An 18,703-nucleotide genomic window follows, 5' to 3' on the forward strand; every position below is an offset into this window, starting at 1 on the left:
TGGTCAATCAGAACAACACCAAATCGAGCCACTTGCCAAACACCCTTCTCCTTGGTATATGGGGCAGAAGCAGTACTCCCCACAGAACTCATATATGGGTCACCTTGAGTGCTCGCTTATGATGGGCTTGAGCAAGAGCGGTTGCACCAAGATGATGCTATGCTCCTTGAGGAAGATCGTCTTCGGGCTGCTGTGCGAGCCGCGTGCTATGAGCAAGCTTTGCACCGCTACCATAGCCGCAAGGTTATCTGATGTTGGCATGTCATACATAGTCATCACTTAGTCACTCATACTACAACAAGGTTAGCTATAAGGTTGGCTATAAGTGTATTTTTTTACTTCTCTCTATATCTTTTTTCATAGTATTTATTGCATTTGCCAAGGAGTGACCTCTTCCAATGAAATTTTGCTTAGATGAGGTGTTAAGGGCATTAAATGGCTTAGCAATCAAGTCCCCAATGCATAGGTGCTTAGTTTTTTGTTGCTAAGTTTGCTTCATTTAATTAGCTATAGACTCAAAATTGTCTTTTCACCTAGGTACACGCGCTTAGCACCGTTTCTTCCTTGAGTCAACAAACTAGTATCTCTCTTCTTAATTAACTTGCCACATCGGACTTTATGCCTATGTGGCAATCTTAGCACCTATAGGAGCAAGTAAGTACGATAGTGGGCTATAAGCCCGCTTTACATGGCATTTTTGCATATCTAGAGGAAAGAGGCAAGGAAAAAGTGGAGGAGTGGGCTCCCATGCAAGAGCCAGCCTCTACGTGGTGGAGCATTGGGAGAGGCACCTGTATGGAGGTGGTCAGGAATCAGGAGACTCAAGCCGGTCGTAGCACCGTAGTTAAAATGATAATGGCAAGTTAAATCACGGGGCCTCACCTGTCCAGCAGTAACTTGCTGCCAAATCACACAACCCTATGTTTGAACCAGCCTACTCCCTCATCGTCTCGCGTCTCTGTCGAACCGACTAGGCGGAACTACCCCGCCTACCGTGCAGGAAAAGACCTGCCCTCGACTTTTAAATAGTATATTATACTATTTTTGTATCCATGGATTGCACCATGGAGCAAAGCCTCAAGAAAATGGCGGTACACATGTATGGAGTATACAACACGCTCGCCGCATTCGCGTCGCACCCCAGACGGTCGGTCGGTCTAGCACGCTGCTCTCTGAATGGAACTCGCGTCATATTGCATTTGCTTGAATATTTATAGGAATTTATGGCGTCGAGAACAAGTCACGGGGGTCCACGAGGAGCCCACAAGACCTAAGGGCGCGCCCTAGGGGGGCCTCGCCCTCCACCCTTATGGGTGACTCGGGACTCTTCTTGCCCAAATCTTTTGCTTCGGGGGCTCGTTTGGACTCCTGTTGTTATTCCTTTTCTATTAAACTCAAAAACAAGGAAAAAATAGAAACTGGCACTGGGCTCTAGGTTAATAGGTTAGTCCCAAAAATAATATAAAATAGCATATAAAACATCCAAGATGGATAATATAATAGCATGGAACAATCAAAAATTATAGATACGTTTGCTTGAATATAATAGCATAAAACATCCAAGATGTATCAAGCATTCCCAAGCTTAATTCTTGTTCATCCTCGAGTAGGTAAATGATAAAAACAGAATTTTTGATGTGGAATGCTAGCAAGTGCACAAGTTTGATCAAAGATAATTTCAATCACTTTTTCTTGCATCATTGTAAATCATAATAGTAGCTTATATCATAAAGGTTCTCATGATCAAGTAACAAACTATGCTCTCAGTCATCAAACAATTGCAATTCATCTTATTGTCAGGAACGGTCTATGTAAGAGCTTTGATTTAGCAAATCCCACATATTCAACGAGCATATAGTCTTCCATGATTGCTACCACTTAAAGCATATTTTTACAACAAATAGCATCCATTGAACACAGAGAAAGATAGGGGCTTAATGTTTCGCCTCCCAACTTATTTATCATATAGATATTGTCAACAATAATAATTCATGATAAAATATATTTGAATGGCCATATATGCTTAGGTCTTTCCCCATCACATGATGCTTGCCAACTAAAGCGTATTTTGGAATGAGAAGAATACTACTGACTCTTGCGTAAAAGTAAAAGATAGGCCCTTTGCAGAGGGAAGCAGGGATTTGCAGAGGTGCCAGAGCTCGAAGCTTTTAAAACAGAGATGAAAATAATTTTGAGAGGTATGCTTTCATTGTCAACATAACAACCAAGAGTTCCCAATATCTTCTGTCGTGGGAAACCACGGCACCTATGGGACCAAGGGTCCCTTGCTAGTTCGGCACGGGGGAAGTCACGTCACACAAAGAGCAGAAGAGTGTGAGGCAGCACGGCAAAAATCACACGGGCAACTTTACCCAGGTTCAGGCCGCCGTGAGGCCTAAAACCCTACTCCTGCTTTGGTGGATTTATGGTGGAAGAATGGTGGTGGAGTGCAGTACACTTGCCCTGGTAGGGTTACCTATGGGTGATAGTGGCTACGCGCGTCTAAGTGTGTGGGTATCCAACCCTCTAACCGATTTCTATGGTTGCCATGGGGCTCCTTTTATAGACCAAGGGGTCACCACAATGGGAAATCAGTCATTATTCACTGATAAGATAGCAAACAGTGCTATCATACCTAATTCTGCAGGCTGACAGAGCGCATTAAATGCGCCGCTCAACGTCACATTGTTTCTTGCCCAGCAAGCCTTGCTGGGCTATTTTGCCAGCTTCACGCCTGCTCGCTTGACACGTCATGGGACAGGTGTTGTCTGTAGGTATTTCCTGTAGAAAGAGGCTGCCATGTGGCAAATGGCTGCCACTTAATCACTTTGCGGCTTGACACCGCACTGATTGACGACGTGGGTCGTGGCGGAGTGGTTGGGTGGGTGGTTTTTGCCACTGTGAGTCCCGGCAGGCCCTGCCGGGACGTCTTGGATGTTCTCTTCTACGGGCGGCTCCGCCCTCGCCGAGCTCGTCTGCCTGGCAAGGGTGGTTTTCCTCCTGGGGGTACCTTGCTTCTCTGGCTTAACCTTGGTACTCTTGATCTGCATGTTGGTCCTTTGAAGGTCTTGGTCTCCTGTACTCTGGCATGGCTGGTGGCATAATCTTGTTCCCGTGCCTATGCACAGATTGGGAAACAGACCCAAGGTTTGTTGCACCGACAGAAGCCCCCGGGCTTACCCTGATCGCACTGCCAAGCATCATCGGGGTAGGCCCTAATAAGTGCATAGGCAAGGGCACCGAAGAGGCTGTCTCTTGGGGTCTTCTTTATTTATTCATTAATCTTGAGCCTAGGCAGTTTTAGGTTTTCCCGCGTGTTGTGCGCAACATTACAGAAAAACTCAGATCATGGCCTGCAGGACGCCCACGCCCACGATCACGGGATGGAAACTGCCATCCCACTTGCCCCCTACTTTGGGCGCAACCGCCACGTGTACTCCAAGCATTAGGAGGGGTACGTGGTGGATGCAGAGAGCACGGGTGTGAGTGCCATGGTAGATAATCAGGCGCCCCTGGTTGGAGCAGCGGGTCGGTCTTGATTCCCTAAGCCACTGGATGGGCAGGGAGGCTGTATTGGAGGAGCGGGGCGACAGCCCCTGAGTGAGAGGCCAGCCCCTTGTCTCATCCTACTATAAGAGGGGGTAGGAGTGGTGCATCTTCATACACACATGCTTCTTCTTCTTCATCCATAATCTTTCTTCACTCACCATGGTGAGAGGACGAGGGCGCGGTTGTATTCCAGTGGTGGCAACGAGGGCTTCTGCTTGATAGCGTATCACCCTTCCTCTAGACCCCATCATTCCGAAACCTGTTGCGAGAGGAGTAGGGTGGGGGCGAGGTCGTGGCCACCGTGGCGCTCGAGGAAGAATAGGATGGGGCGGCGGTTTGGCCGCGCCCCCACCGGCGGCTCCTCCTCCAATGGAAGGCCACGTCGGAGACCAGCCTCGGGAGTTCGCCATCTGGCTGTACAAACCTTCATGCGGCAACCTCCGTCTTCCTACCCCATTCGCGTGGGAAATGGAGCTTGACCTACCACACACTCTAAGGCTGCATATGAGGGGCTGTGGGAATTGTGGCATGTGGGTTGATGTCTACTTCCCCGCTCCTCATGTCATGTATCTCCATCGTTGCTGGAAGAGCTTTGCCCGAGCCCATAGCCTATCGGAGGGGCACGATCTCTAGTTTAAATTAATGCAGAGCGGCCTACTCTCCTTCAAGATCTTCGGGCGCTCGGGAACTCGCTTAGGGTGCTCCGTGGAGAGATCCACTGATGACGAAAGCTCCTCCTCGAGCAAAAGCAACGAGGAGGACAGTGACGGTGATGACGATGGCAGCGCGCGGGAGGGCAACGGCTCTGACTCCGGCTGAGTGCCTCGCACCATCTTCATGAGGTGGCAGCACCATCATCTACATCTGCATTTCCTCCCCCGACAAATCGATTTGCCGGGGAGTCGGATGCAGAGGTGGGGGTGGTGCCTCCCGGCTTCCTCCAATGGCCAACCAGCTGGAGCCCGGCAGGTTTCCTCTCAGGCTGTAGCTCCGTTAGCCCTGTCGTGCCCTGCTGACCTTGGTGGCGGTGGTTGTCGGGTCGTCTCCGCCATGCTATCCATCAACGCGTTCGCCCACATCTTCCTGTCCCCACTGGGCCGCCTCTCCTGGAGCCTTATGGGGTCAGACTGGGCTTCTACATAGGCGCCCCTTTTGCCCCTTTTGCCTTCTACCACTGTGCCTAGGAGGAGAGGCACAAGAAAGGAGATCATGGGGTACTTATCTTTTTTCAATTTTAAATCTATTGGCAATTGCCAAATTTTAATTCAAATAATATAATCTCTTGGGTCCATGTTCGTGTTTTGTAAGGCTTGTACTTGTATGATGAGCATATTAATGAAAAAGATGAGCCTTTCCGGGATCTCGTGCATGTATACGTCCATGCTGAGGTGGGATGCCTCTTTAGTTTAAATAAATGAGTCTTTCCCGGCAGAATATCCTGTCGGTACCCTTTTTATATTGTTGCAAGGGATCGGAGTCTACCAGGCAAAAAATAAAGGGACCAGCCCCCGCCAACCCCTTTTCATATAAACGCCACGGCAACCACCCAGGCCGAAGCAACATTCGAGCCAAAAATGGGAGCACCTAGGCTTCGAAGAGCGGAGGTTTTCTCATGCACAAGTTTCAGCTTACATAGCACTTATGGACAAGAGGCAGAACTTATCTGTTTGGCTTGCTAGGGATCGCAGTGCTAGTCCATCTCCCCAACTCCTTGTAGAAGCCAAGTTCATGGTAGGAACCTACGGCTTCATGTAGATGAGAATGATGTAGGATGAGATCCTATCTATATCCACATGCAAATGCTCATGAAATGCTTATGCAATGCTCTTGGAATGCTCATGCATGCATCCAACTTGGTTGGGCGGCCCAGCGCTTCATTCCTTTTGCTGTTGGTCAGGGTCATCGCCTGGCTTTGTACAAGGGGTTACATGCAGCTGAGGCAAGGCCTGTACAAAAAGGGTGGCTGCCAGGCAGGGCCCGGCGGCCGCGCCTTACGGGTAGAACTTGTGGAGATGCTCAATAGTCCTCGAGTTTTGCAATTGGATGCCATCTCCGGTCTCTAGACGGACTGCGCCAAGTCTAGTGACTTGTACTACCCAGTAAGGGCCTTCCCACTTTGGCATCTACTTGTTTGTACCTAAGGACAAGGAATGCGCCTAAGGACAAGGTTGCCTTCCTCAAATCACCGGGCATGAACCCTGCGGCTATGATAGTGACGCATGACTTGCTGATAGCATGCAGCACATGTAGCAGCCCAGAGACGGTTCTCCTTGAGTAGCACAGCGTCGTCCTGCCGGTGCTAATCTTGCGCTAATTCATCGTTGGCATGCACTCAAGGCGACCCGTAAATGAGTTTCATGGGGATAACTGCTTCTGCCCCATAGTCCAAGGAGAAAGCAGTCTGCCCGGTAGCTCGATTTGGTGTCATTCTGAGCGACCAAAGGACTACCGGCAGCTCATCGATCCACCGCCTGCTGTGCTTCTACAACGTATCAAAGGTTCTTGTCTTGAGTCCTCGCAACACTTCAGCGTTCGCCCTCTCAGCTTGCCCGTTGCTTCTGGGATGTGCGACAGAGGCAAATGAGACCTTGCTTCTGAGGGTACAAACATATTGCATGACGGCGCGGATTGTGAACTGGATGCTGTTGTCGGTAATGATCCTTGTCGGGACTCGAAAACGACATCCAGTTCTTTCAAGAACTTGATAGCTGACTGAGTTTTCACCTTTCTCACGGCAGTCACATCCGGCCACTTTGTAAACTTGTCGATAGCAATGAACAAGAATTCAAATCCCCCGATTGCTCTGGGGAAAGGGCCAAGGATATCGAGCCCCCACACCGAAAATTTCCATGATAAAGGGATTGTCTGAAGAGCTTTGACAGGCAGGTGGATGTTCTTGGAATGGAACTGACAAGCTTCACATTTGGTGACTAGCTCAACTGCATCTTGGAGGGCTGTGGGCCAATAGAATCCTTATCTGAATGCTTTCCCAACCAATGCCCTTGATCCAATGTGGGATCCGCACATGCCTTTGTGTATCTCAGCCAGCAGTTCCTTTACTTCTTCCCGGTAGATGCACTTCAATTTCACACCGTTGGCCCTCCTTCTGTATAGAGTGTCATCGACAAACTGATACATACTGGCCCTCAGGGAAACTCTTTCAGCTTCATCTTGGTCTTTGGGGAGTTCTCCGGTTTGGAGGAAGTGGACTGTGTGCCTTGCCCAAGTTGGAGCCTGAGGCTCAGCAACGAGGACTAGCGGCACCTCCTCAATTGCGAGGGCACATTCCTCGTCCACGGGGACCATGGGCCCGGCTGGAGGGTGCGGTCCAGCAAGTTGCGAGGAGTTGTTTCTGGCAGGGTCCCTGCCAAGAGCAGAAGGATCTACCGGGAGAGGCTTACCGGAGTCCATCTTTCTCCTTTTCCCAGCCATTGTTGCTGGGGATACAGAGGGCTGAGTAAGATGGAGAACAAAAGTCCCTGGTTCCACAAGAAGCTTTTGCGCAACACACTTTGACAAATGATCACCTATGACATTTTCCACAGGGGATACATGCTCTGTTTGCAATCTGTCAAAGCGCTCCTCCAATCTCCTCACTTCCTCAACATATGCCTCCATCAATGGAATTTGGTAATTCTTGTTGACTTGTCTCACCACAAGCTGCGAGTCTCCTCGAATGATCAGCTTCTTGATTCCCAACTCTACGGTAATCCTGAGCCTGACAAGGAGCCCTTCACACTCTGTTGTATTGTTGGTTGCCTCTTCCCGGGAGAAATGCATCTGGACGATGTACTTCAAGTGCTCCCCTGAGGGGGCGATGAGAAGCACGCCAGCCCCTTCACCGTGTAGGGAAAAGGCACCATCGATATACATAATCCATTCTTGAGGCGCCTCCTTACCGGGGATAATTTTTTCTGTCACTTCCTCGTCAGGAGTTGGCATCCATTCCGCAATAAACTCTGCGAATGCCCTGCTCTGGATTGTTGATGTGCTCTCAAATTTCAGACCAAAACTGTATAACTCCAAAGCCCACTCAACTATTTTGCTGGTAGCCTTAGGGTTTCGGGGTATCCTTTGCAACGGGAAGCGAGTGACAACCGTTATCTCACGGGCTTGGAAGTAGTGGCGCAATTTCCTTGAGGTCATGATGAGACCAAAGATCAACTTTTGCACGCCAGAGTACCTTGATCGAGCTCCCTGTAATAAGGAACTGACGAAGTACACTGGGTGCTGCACTACTATGACGCCCCGAGACCGATGCACCAGTTGCCCTCCATTTATTTTAGTTGTTGTCGTGTTTTTTTGTGTTTTTTGCATTGTCATAATTGTTTTGCATATTTCATTCCTATACGTTTGTTTCCATGTTCATGTTGAGTGCTTGTCATATTTTGCTTTTTGCATCATGTTCATCATCGGTTATATTGTATGGCCATGTCTATCTCTTGTCATATTGCTTTTGGTCTTTCATGTTGTTCCCATGAGCATCATGTGCATTGCACTCATCCTTATATTACATGTTACTTTCATGTTGTGTGTGCTTCAACCCTTGCTATCTCTCTCTCAAGCCATGTCCATGTATCATCACCTCTCGCTTCCTTCTTATGTTTTTTGAAGTGACATATTTCCCTCCTCCATTAATGTTCATTTATTTCCTGATGATCTTATTCCATGCCTTATACCTCTCTATCAAATATCATCCATTTTGGAGTTGTTTTGGTCGGGTTCAAAAATGACTCAAGTTTGAATTTAATTCAAACTTGAATTATTTTTCTATCTATAAAATTTCCAAGCCAATTTATTAAAATGGTGCATATTTCAAGCACTCCTGAGATATTTTTATTCCAGCCTACTCCCTCTCCAAAGTCCCTGTGATTTTTCTCTTTGTTTTCTACCTCATGAAATTCGAGAAATAGAAATTGGAGAAGATTGAGAGAGCAGCAACACCCCAGCTTCCAGTAGCAGCAGCAGCAGCCCGGCGCAGTAGAGAGCAGCCCAGCAGCAGCCCACTTAGCCCTTCCAGATCCCTTACACACTCACAAACCCAACTACCCTCTCTCTCACCCATCCTACGTGGCTACGCGGGACCCAAGCGCCAGCAGATGAAGCTGTAGCTTTCACCCACATTTTTCTTCTACCTTGCTATCTCTCTTTGCATGACGCCATGGACACAGGGGCACCACGGCGCCCGCGCCCCTATATAGCCCAGTCCTCCGCCCTAGGGTTCCTTCCCTCCCCCTTTTCCTCCTCTGCCGCCGCCAGCAGGTAGTTCCTCCCCTCGTGCCCGCTGCCTGACCACCCGATCGCCATGACCTATGTTGTAGGGATACGTCACAGAAGTGGCGTATCAGTGCAGGATACTGCACCAGGACGGGGATACGCCCGGATATGCGTGGGATACACGTATCCCTTCGTATCACATTTTTTCAAATTAAAAAAAAGAATACGGCTGAGACACGCAGGGATACATCAGGGATACGTGTAGGTCGAACAATTGATCCTATGCTGCTCAATGTGGGACTGGGTATGGTAGTAATGCCATCCATGATTCCGAGGAGAAACTGTATGACAATCCCCGTACCATGATTCTGAGGAACACAAGGACTGCATCAAGGAGTTGGTACACGAAAAGGCAGCCTAACTTCTTTAGGTCCCTGATTAGGTTACTTCATAAACGTCCATTTTCTCACCCTATACAAAATTGTTTTTTGATGATGATTATTTTATGCATTTTTACATATACTCGATGTATCCCCGTAAATCTATTTTTGGAAAATTCTGTTTTCCCGTACCACCGTATCCGTATCCCCGTACCCCTATCCCCGTACTATGTAACATTGACTGAGCTTCGGTGCCTTAAAGGCACCTACCTTTGGGTCTATGACAGGTGGGCCAGCCACCTGTTAGGCCCACCTATTAGGCCATGATCGACACGTGCAAGAGCTCGTCTCCGCCGCAGGAGCTACCGCCGACCACCTGCTTCCTCGACGGTGCCGCAGGATGTCAAGACGCCGCGTCGGCATCCTCTTCTTCCCCTGCAACACGGATGCCAAGCTAGAGGCCCTCTTCTCGTTGCCGGCCTCTCCTTCTTCTTCCTTGGGTCAACCTCGTCGCCGGCTAATTCGTCGCCCCCTTGTGTCCCCGAGCTCAAACGACTCCGACAAGCCCCTCTATGTGAGCAGCCGCATCTAACCACCAGTTTTCCCCCTTTGTTTAACCCGTGTTTCGTCCGTCTCCTTCAAGCCAAAGCACTCCTCCATCGAACCTCGTCTCTGGCAAGTGTTTCGACCTCTCCTTGTTTATCGTGCACGTTCAGTAGGATTGCTACGTTCCATAGAGCCGATTCCCTCTTTCACCGCCGTCTTGGTCCTTGATTCGTGGGGTCCAAGCTCCACCTTGCCGCCGCTGTTTCCTCATCACCGATGGTGCCCTGTCATCATCTGGAGGCGTGTGAGACACGTCGGAGCGCGATTTCTTGTTGTTAGTCTTTCACGCGCCTCCGCTGCTCGGTTTGTTCATCGGTTAGCAGCTCCGACGAGCTCCTCTGCCGCTCTCTGTGCACAGCGCACCTCCTCTGTTTTGCTATGCTTCGGCAGTCACAATCCCGAGTCGAGCCCGTGCACGTGCTCGAGCACTGCCTCAGCGCATGCACGCATCTGCACACGCGCATGACCGCTCTCGATTGCGAGCCTATGGCCCTGCTTCATCTTGCCGCCGCCATGGCCGAGGCGACCTCGAGCTCGTCCTTGAGTCTTCCCGCGCTCCCAAGCCTCTTGCACGACATCTCCTCGCAGTGTACCAACGTCCCTCTTCCGCACGCTCGCCATGGTTTTGTAGCTGCAGTTGTGGCTGTTTATGCCCGCTAGAGCTCGCCGTATGCCTCTTGCCTTGCCGTACTTCGAAGCTGCGGCCGTAACCATGTCCAGCGAGGCTTGGCCTCACACATGCCCAGTTATCCACACACACACCTGCGCATACTCCCTGTTGCACACATGCGAATCCTCACACGCACGCTGCCATGCGTGCCCAGCCACGGCGGCAGAGCTAGCAATCTGTCTCTGCCATTGTTCTTCAGTTTGGTTCAGATAAACTCGACTTCATGTGTGATCTAGCACCAGAACCATTCCATTCCACAAACACCACTCTAGCGCAGTGGCTACCGCCCTTGACTTTCAATGTAGAGGTCCTGGGATCAAATGTTGCTGATTTTTTTAAATAATACATTTTTTTTATTATTTTACAAAAATATTATGCCCGTTTAAAAATTTACAAAAATAATACAGCGTCGGCCCGCAGCAGGCCTATCGGCCCACAGCAGGACGACTGGAGGCCTATCAGCTTGCTGTTGGCCGATAGATCTGTCGGCCACAAGTTCAGGTCCAGTCGTCCTGCTGCGGGCTGATAGGCCTGCTGTGGGCCGATAGGCCTGCTCTAGGCTGACTGATGCATGCACCAATATTTTCCCGCCACCCGTTTCCCGCCATATGTTCCCGCCAACCCTTCCCCCTCAATATTTTCCCGCTAACTTTTTCCCGCCAACCCTTTCACACCATACCGCAGTCGTTCTTTCCCGCCATTTTCTCCTCTCTACCTATAAAACCCCCTTCAGACGGAGGTGGATAAGCATTCCAGTGTAGTGTAGTTGAGATGTCCCATTATCCTTTCGATCGTAGTTTTCACCCTGGGATGAGCAGGACTCTTCTGAGGCTAGCTACCGATTTCAGTATGTACAATAGGATAGTCCCATGGGACGAACTCAATGGTAGTGACACCATAATGAATGAGTTGGCTCACGAATTACGTAGGTCTGGGTGGCCTGAAAGGACCTATGAGGAGGTACGTAAAGAACTTCTTAGGTTGCATGAAAGGTGGAAGAAGGTAGTGGTGCCGAAGAGTGAAACTTTCAGAAGGATTGCAGCAAACAATCCATCTTTACGGACTGAGGAGAGCGAGGACGAAGATGATATCTTCATGCCGCCGCTTCCGGGTTCTGCATCGTCGAAGGGCAAGAGTTCTTCATCATCGAAGGGCAAGGTTTCTAAATCATCGAAGGGCAAGAGTTCTTCATCGTCGAAGGGCAAGAGTTCTGCATTGATGGAGGATGACGATGATGACTTCATGTAGTTTTATGTTGTATGTTGTAAGTTTAGTCGTACGTACCGTTTAACTTAGATGTAGTTCTATGTAGTTGTTTGTACTGTCTTGTTGTACGAGCATTCTATTCTATCTTAATATGATGTTGTAGTTCGGATAACATAGTACTAAAATAGAGTAGGCATATGTCTCATACATAAGTACATAGTCATTTGTCTCATACATAGAATAGACATAAGTCTCACACATAAATAGATGGTAATGTCTCTATTGATAGATAGAAGCGTCAGTGATGACGTTTGGCCGGGTGGGGATGCGGATCAGGAAGCGGCATCCATCCCCACCTGTCGGGTGCCCTAATGGGATCGGGAGGAATCTCAGACTCTCCCTGGTCATGCTGTGTATCCTGTGTGGGGCCTGGTGGAGGAGTCAAAAACATGTTCATCCAGTGGGTGTGCTGCGACATCTGAGCCTGTATGTTCTCCTCGGGATGTTGATCACTCCCCCACGTATCATGTGATGCTGACATAGACGCATGATATCCATAGGCTCCTGCACGACGGAACTTTAAGTCATGAAGACTGATGTCGCCTCAACTAATATTGAAAACAATAAATATAAAGACACACATCTGCTGGCTGTGACAGCTGCTCTGGCTCAAACACAAAGCTCGATGAGGGACCGTGGTGTTGTGGCTGTGGAGAAAACACGAAGCTCGACGTGGGACCATAGTGTTGTGGGTGCTGCCACGATGAACTGCCAGGTTGTTCAGGAGGGGGTGGCCTGGTCGTCGGCTGATGTGCTAGACGTGGATGTGGTTGATGTCAGTGGATGGAGGGACACGACTGCTGTGGCTGGTGCTAAACAATGTCGCTTCTCCGGGTGCACGTGATAGCCTCGTAGACAGCCCATATTTTGTTCTGCATCCGTTCCAAGAAGGGTTGTATGAAAGGATGATGGTGAAGAAGAGGTCCTCACGATAGTGATCGTCCAAAGGTGGTCACATCATCGTAGAGTTTGTGTGTCAAGGTAGCCTGCAAATTTTCAGGACGATTATTAAGTATGCACGCTAATGTATGTGACAACATTACTTAAAGAAAATATATCTTACCACGTACTACCTAGAGCCCAAAGTATCATAGCTCGGCTACGTATTCGACGGAGTAGGATCAGGTTTCTCCTCTGGGTGAGAGTGTTCAACGATGCGTAACCATGTTCCGGTCATGTAGCGCCGCAAATAGAGATTGAATTCATTGAGTTCAAAATTGTGATTCTCGTGCCATAGATTTGTGTTTGCTGTCTCCCATTCTATAACATATGGCTCTAGTCTTACTAGCCACTCAGCAGTTCTCCTAGTCATGCCCTTCCTTGTCGTCCTAAAATTGTGGTGTGTGTTAAGCAATATGAAAGATAATTGTGGTGTGATGCCCTTCAAATTGAGCACTATGAAAGATAATGCAACATTGTAAAACTAGTTAATACATGTGGATGTGTGATGGCACCGGGTTCTATGTAGGGGGAGGTAGCTCCAACTGCAGAAGACCAAATTGCCTCATAACCCTCTGTTGTGCTATCTCCTCGACGAAGATATCGAAGATGATCTTCGATTTCGTCATCCAGTAATCTCGGTCCCTTGTGCACAGCAATGACATACCACCAGGGTATCTCGCATTTATGGCTGCTTCAGTGTAGGGCTGCCATATGACCCCACTGTACGTATCGAACTGCTCGTTTAGTGCCGTGTATGCCTTTCTGGTCTGATCACTAGCAAAGCATCTCTGCAGAAAATAAATGTTAGTATCCGCTAGCATTGAACTATCTTTGGTGCACACAAAAAATGCATTAAACTATAACACGATACATACCTCGCGACGTGTCCAACACAGACCAAAAATAGGCATGTCGATGCCATCAGCATCAAACATGGCGTCTATAGGCTGATTAACACCTACATCTGGTCGCCCTATAGAGAACCTCTCCCACGACCACAGCTGTAGGAATAGAGGGCATCCAAGAAGGGCTGGCTTTCTCGATATAAGCTGGCAACCGTTGCACATACCTCGGCATGTAGCCGCTAAGACCGCCGAACCCCAACTCCTTTGTTGGATCTGATCCGTTGTCTGAGGGCTCGCTATCTGGAGTGCCATAGGGATGTAGAGCACGCTAATAGTGCTGACATGGTTCTCTGTGAACATCACCTTGCCAAAAAGCCACACTAAGTAGGCCTCCAGGCTCCGAGTGATCTATTCCGCACTCAATGGCACCTAAAACTTGTGGATCTGCATTAAGCAAAGAGAAAGTTTTAGTAAGTAAGCCACAGGTATTTTCTGTAAAACCATATGCATGATAAATTGAAGATAAGAGGTAGGGGAAAATAACCTCGAAATTCAGCAACCAATCATATTTAGGTCCATGATGCTCCCATACCGGATCCGGAACATCCGGAAAAACACCATGAAAACGTTGTGTAAGACGTTGCTCCCAACCAGCCGGTGCGTCCAATGGTCCTATGGCATGACCTACCAATGGTAGTCCCAGCAAAAGTGACACATCCTCGAGAGTAGGATCCATCTCTCCCCATCGGAAGTGAAATGTGTGGGTCTCTGGCCTCCAACGGTCCACTAAGCAGCTCAACAAGGAGGAGTCGATGGCGAGGCGTTTGCAGCCCGGAATAGACTCAACTAGACGCGCGAAAGGTAATAGGCCGGCCCATTTCAACCTTCATGACAGAACTTTTCAATTAGTGTCTCCCATTAATATGCATGTCAGTGTGCAAATTAATAAAGCATGTACCGCTGAACCCATCCTGTGTGTATCATCAAGTTCTCCTTAGGAGTACGAGTGACCAGAGGCTCAACCTTGCGCTCAGACCATATTGCAGCATGATGACCCCTATCAATGTCCCCATTCAGCAACCACATTCCCGACATTACTGCACATAAAAATTCAGAACATAGGGCCAAACTTAATAAAAATTCAGAACATAGTGCCACACTTAATAAAAATTCAGAACATAGTGCCACACTTAATAAAAATTTAGAACATAGTGCCACACTTAATAAAAATTCAGAACATAGTGCCACACTTACTAAATATTCAGAACATAGTGCCACACTTAATTAAACTTCAGAACATAGTGCCACACTTAATACAAATTCAGAACATAGTGCCACACTTAATACAAATTGAGAACATAGTGCCACACTTAATACAAATTCAGAACATAGTGTCGCACTTAATACAAATTCAGAACATAGTGCCGCACTTAATAGTACTCCTAGCTTATCTTCTTCCTCTCCCTCTTACTCCTCTACATCCTCTACCTCCTCTTCGTCCCCGGTTGCCTCGTCCACGCCCAATGACGAAAGTGGGACAATTAGTGTCCCTATGGCCAAATTCATTGCATAGAATGCATTGCCTAGTCGGACCTCCTGCTTCAGATTCATCCATATCATTCCCGATGCGCTGACACTACCGTCTTCCTCTACTTGTACGCATATGCTTTGGGTTTAGAATGTAACGCCTTTCAGCGGGGTTGACGATGTTGAAGTTACCCATTGATCGAAAACTCATTAGCTCACCTGTCCAGGTATTGAGGACAGACTCTTTTAGAAAAAATGGAGATAAAACGATATTGCGTCCATTCCTAGCTGTCCGCAAGTAGCAAGTACATGTGAGCAAGGTAGGTGAAGCAATTTCGGTTTGTTGCATGTGCACTTACACGTTGGCCAGGCTTCATTACAAATTCTCACCTCGTGCATCCTCAGCTCATTTGCACATCCAAATTTGTTGTTGGCTAAGCGGACCTCAAACCTTCTTTCTTGATTACCGATGGCCACTAAAGTGTGTGACCTAGCTTTTTGCATCTTGTTGTCCATGTACTTCGTGACTCTTTCAAAGTAAGGTGTATTCGGGTTGTTCAAAATATGTTGCTCATCTTTTTGGCGTCTATCTCTGAAATACTTCATGGTGACATAGAAAATACCCTCAACAATGGCTGTAAGTGGCAATGCGAGGTTCGTGACACTTTCCTCTAAGGACAAAGTTGTATGTTTCCGCGAGGTTCGTTGTCATGACACCGTACCTTGCTCCAAATGTGTCATGTAGCAAAGACCACCTCTCTAGAGGCTCATGCTCTATCCACTGCTCGAAAGTTTTAGTCGACCTCCCGAGCCTTCTCCTAGTACCAGGTGGGTCAAAGCCTGGAAGGTCACATAGCCCAACAGGCTCCTCCTCCATGGCCGCTGCTCCTGTTGCCAACTGTGCAGCTACTGCTTCAACATGTTCCCTCACTGCTGCATCTCTTGCAGCTTTCCTGTCCCTCACATGTCTCTGCGTGCACACATTAAGTCTATCACGTATCAAATTGTACTTCCATAACTGGTTCTGTTTGTAGGGTTTTTTGAATAGATTCATCAGGTTCTTATTTCTAAATTGCGAGAAGAAATTAGCCCCCAGATGGCGCATGCACCAACGGCTATGCATGTCCAGCCATGGAGTTTGTTCCTCAGGGCCTGGGTTTGTCTGTGTCCTTATCACACTGAGTATACCTGCGTGCCTGTCATGAAGGATGCACACATTGGGCTTCTCCTTCACAACTGATATTTTCAACTACCTGAAGAACCATGTCCAACTTTCAATGTTCTCACTCTCCACAAAAGCAAATGCGAGTGGGACAATTTGATTTTGGCCGTCTTGACCTATGGCTGTCAGGATCTGACCTTGTACTTGCCAGTGAGAAATGTACCATCAACACATATCACCGGTCGGCAATGCCTGAAAGCTTCGATGCATACACCAAAAGAGAAGAAGAGACGATGCAGCACCCTCGCAGTTAGGAACTCTGGCATGAACAGGCCTTGGATATCGATATAGGTGCCTCGATTCCGCTGCTGCAAGGTGTGGAGGAGCTGGACAATAGAGTCATATGCATCAAAATAAGAACCAAATCTCCTCTCAAGCTTCGCATGCTTAGCCCTCCAAGCCTTGCCATAAGAAATTCTGTAATTGAACCTGGCGAAGACTTTTGTCTGGACTGCCTTCACTTCCATAGCTTTTCCCTGCACTATCTCATCATAAAACAACCGAGCAATAAGCATCGATGAAAGGTTGGCATGATCTTGAGGGATGGAGGGAATAAGACAATGTGATTAACTAAGTCACTGATCATCCAACTTGTGCCATACTTAGGGAGATAGCCGTGCACCCTGGCAGGACAATCTGCGTTCCTGTAAACCATTGTCAGGTATTTCTGACTTGACACCTGAGCAGTGAAAACCCTTTGCGTGGACATTGCCCAGTTTGTTATTGCATCCTTCAGAGCTTGCTTGGTTGGGGTACATAGCACCCGTCGCAATATTGTTCTGGTGATATTGCCAGGCAGAATCATGTCCATCGTTCACGATCAGTGCAGATGAGAAGTCATGATTCCACGATGCAGGACTCAGGACCTCCTCTGCATTTTCTTCTTCATCCGACTCGTTTGAATCATAGGCATGAACCAAATCAACATTGGTGTCTTCTTCTTCCATCTGGTCCTGCATGTGCCCATCTAGCTCATCAGCGTCCACCTCACCATTGTATTCACCATCGGCATTTCCCCCTTCTATATGACTATTCTGCCCTGGTTCATAACCATCAACATTTTCTCCTTCTACCTGACTGCTATGTCCTTGTTCGTAACCATCAATTCCAGCATTTGACATAGATAACCGCCTACCTACACTGCTCTGCCCAGGATCGTTGCCACCTTGGCCTTCATGTGCAGTGACCTCCTTCACGACGAGAAGCATTAAAGCAATAGGATTGCATCCCCTTCATTCACAACATTGTAACCACCGCACCCAATCAGAGTCTCACTCTATTGGCTTCAAATAAAAGTAAATTATTGTACTTGACCGTGTCCACAATGCATGAACACCGATGGTGTGTGCTTCAGTATCAAGACCTAAACTTGCCGCAATCCATTCTTTCAACTAACTAACTGACCATGTTTGAGGTGTGCTCATTGGCACCTCTATGTGGGTAAATTCACTCAGATCAGCTCTCATCTCAGCTGTTTGGACAGTACCAGGACCGTAGTAAAATCTGTACTTCACTACATCAGACATCTCGGCTCACCTATTTTTTTCAACAACGAAATACAAGTATTAAGCAACAACTTAAAATACCCCCACTAACAATATTAGACATGTCTATATATTAGCTAGCTATATAATACAGAATATTAATGGAGCAACTAATACAATTCACACAACTACAAGTATTTTACAAATATTTGCCAGAGCAACTACAAATATTTACAGATTTTAATATTTGACTGAACTGCCTATATTACGGATTTTACTGGAGCTACTCCAAATACTGACACTCTTAAATACTTAACATCCACATATAGTACGGAATATTACCAGAGCAACTACACACTTTTACACAACTAATTAGTTGAAATCTAAATATATTTATGTATACTACCGGGGCAAATAACAATAATCGTACACCTAATTTATTTCACATCGAAACATATTAACAAATACTACCGGAGCACCTATGAAAAATAAAATGTTTTCTGAAATATACCCTTGAAGCGTGCGTGCGAACGAAGAACGACGAACGGCGGCCACCAAACTGCCGGAGCTTCACCTCCACCACACTGCCCCAACTTCACCACCACCACCTCCACCACACTGCCCCAACTTCACCACCACCACCTCCACCAAAATGCTCACCACGACCACCACGAGCTACCCCATCAGTAGATCGAGACCTCTTTTGGCTGCCCTAACTAAGTTGAATCCATTCACAGTGCCAAAACCGCAAAAAATTGGCTCATTTATGTGTAGAAATTGGAGACATTTTCGTGTAGAGAGAGGAGAAGGAAAGAATAGAAGAAGAAGAGAAGCTCGGTGAGGTGGGGCGTGAGAGTGGAGGAGGATAAGGCCAGAGGGTGCCGGGCCAGCTACTGCGAGGTGGGGCCGCACCCTGTCGGCCCGCAGCAGGCCGATCGGCCCGCAGTAGGCTGACAGGGGCGCCCCCCGTGACCGCCCGTGCTGACAGCTCCCTC

The sequence above is a fragment of the Triticum aestivum genome, chromosome 6B (assembly GCF_018294505.1).
Source record: "Triticum aestivum cultivar Chinese Spring chromosome 6B, IWGSC CS RefSeq v2.1, whole genome shotgun sequence".
NCBI classification, from domain to species: Eukaryota; Viridiplantae; Streptophyta; class Magnoliopsida; order Poales; family Poaceae; genus Triticum; species Triticum aestivum.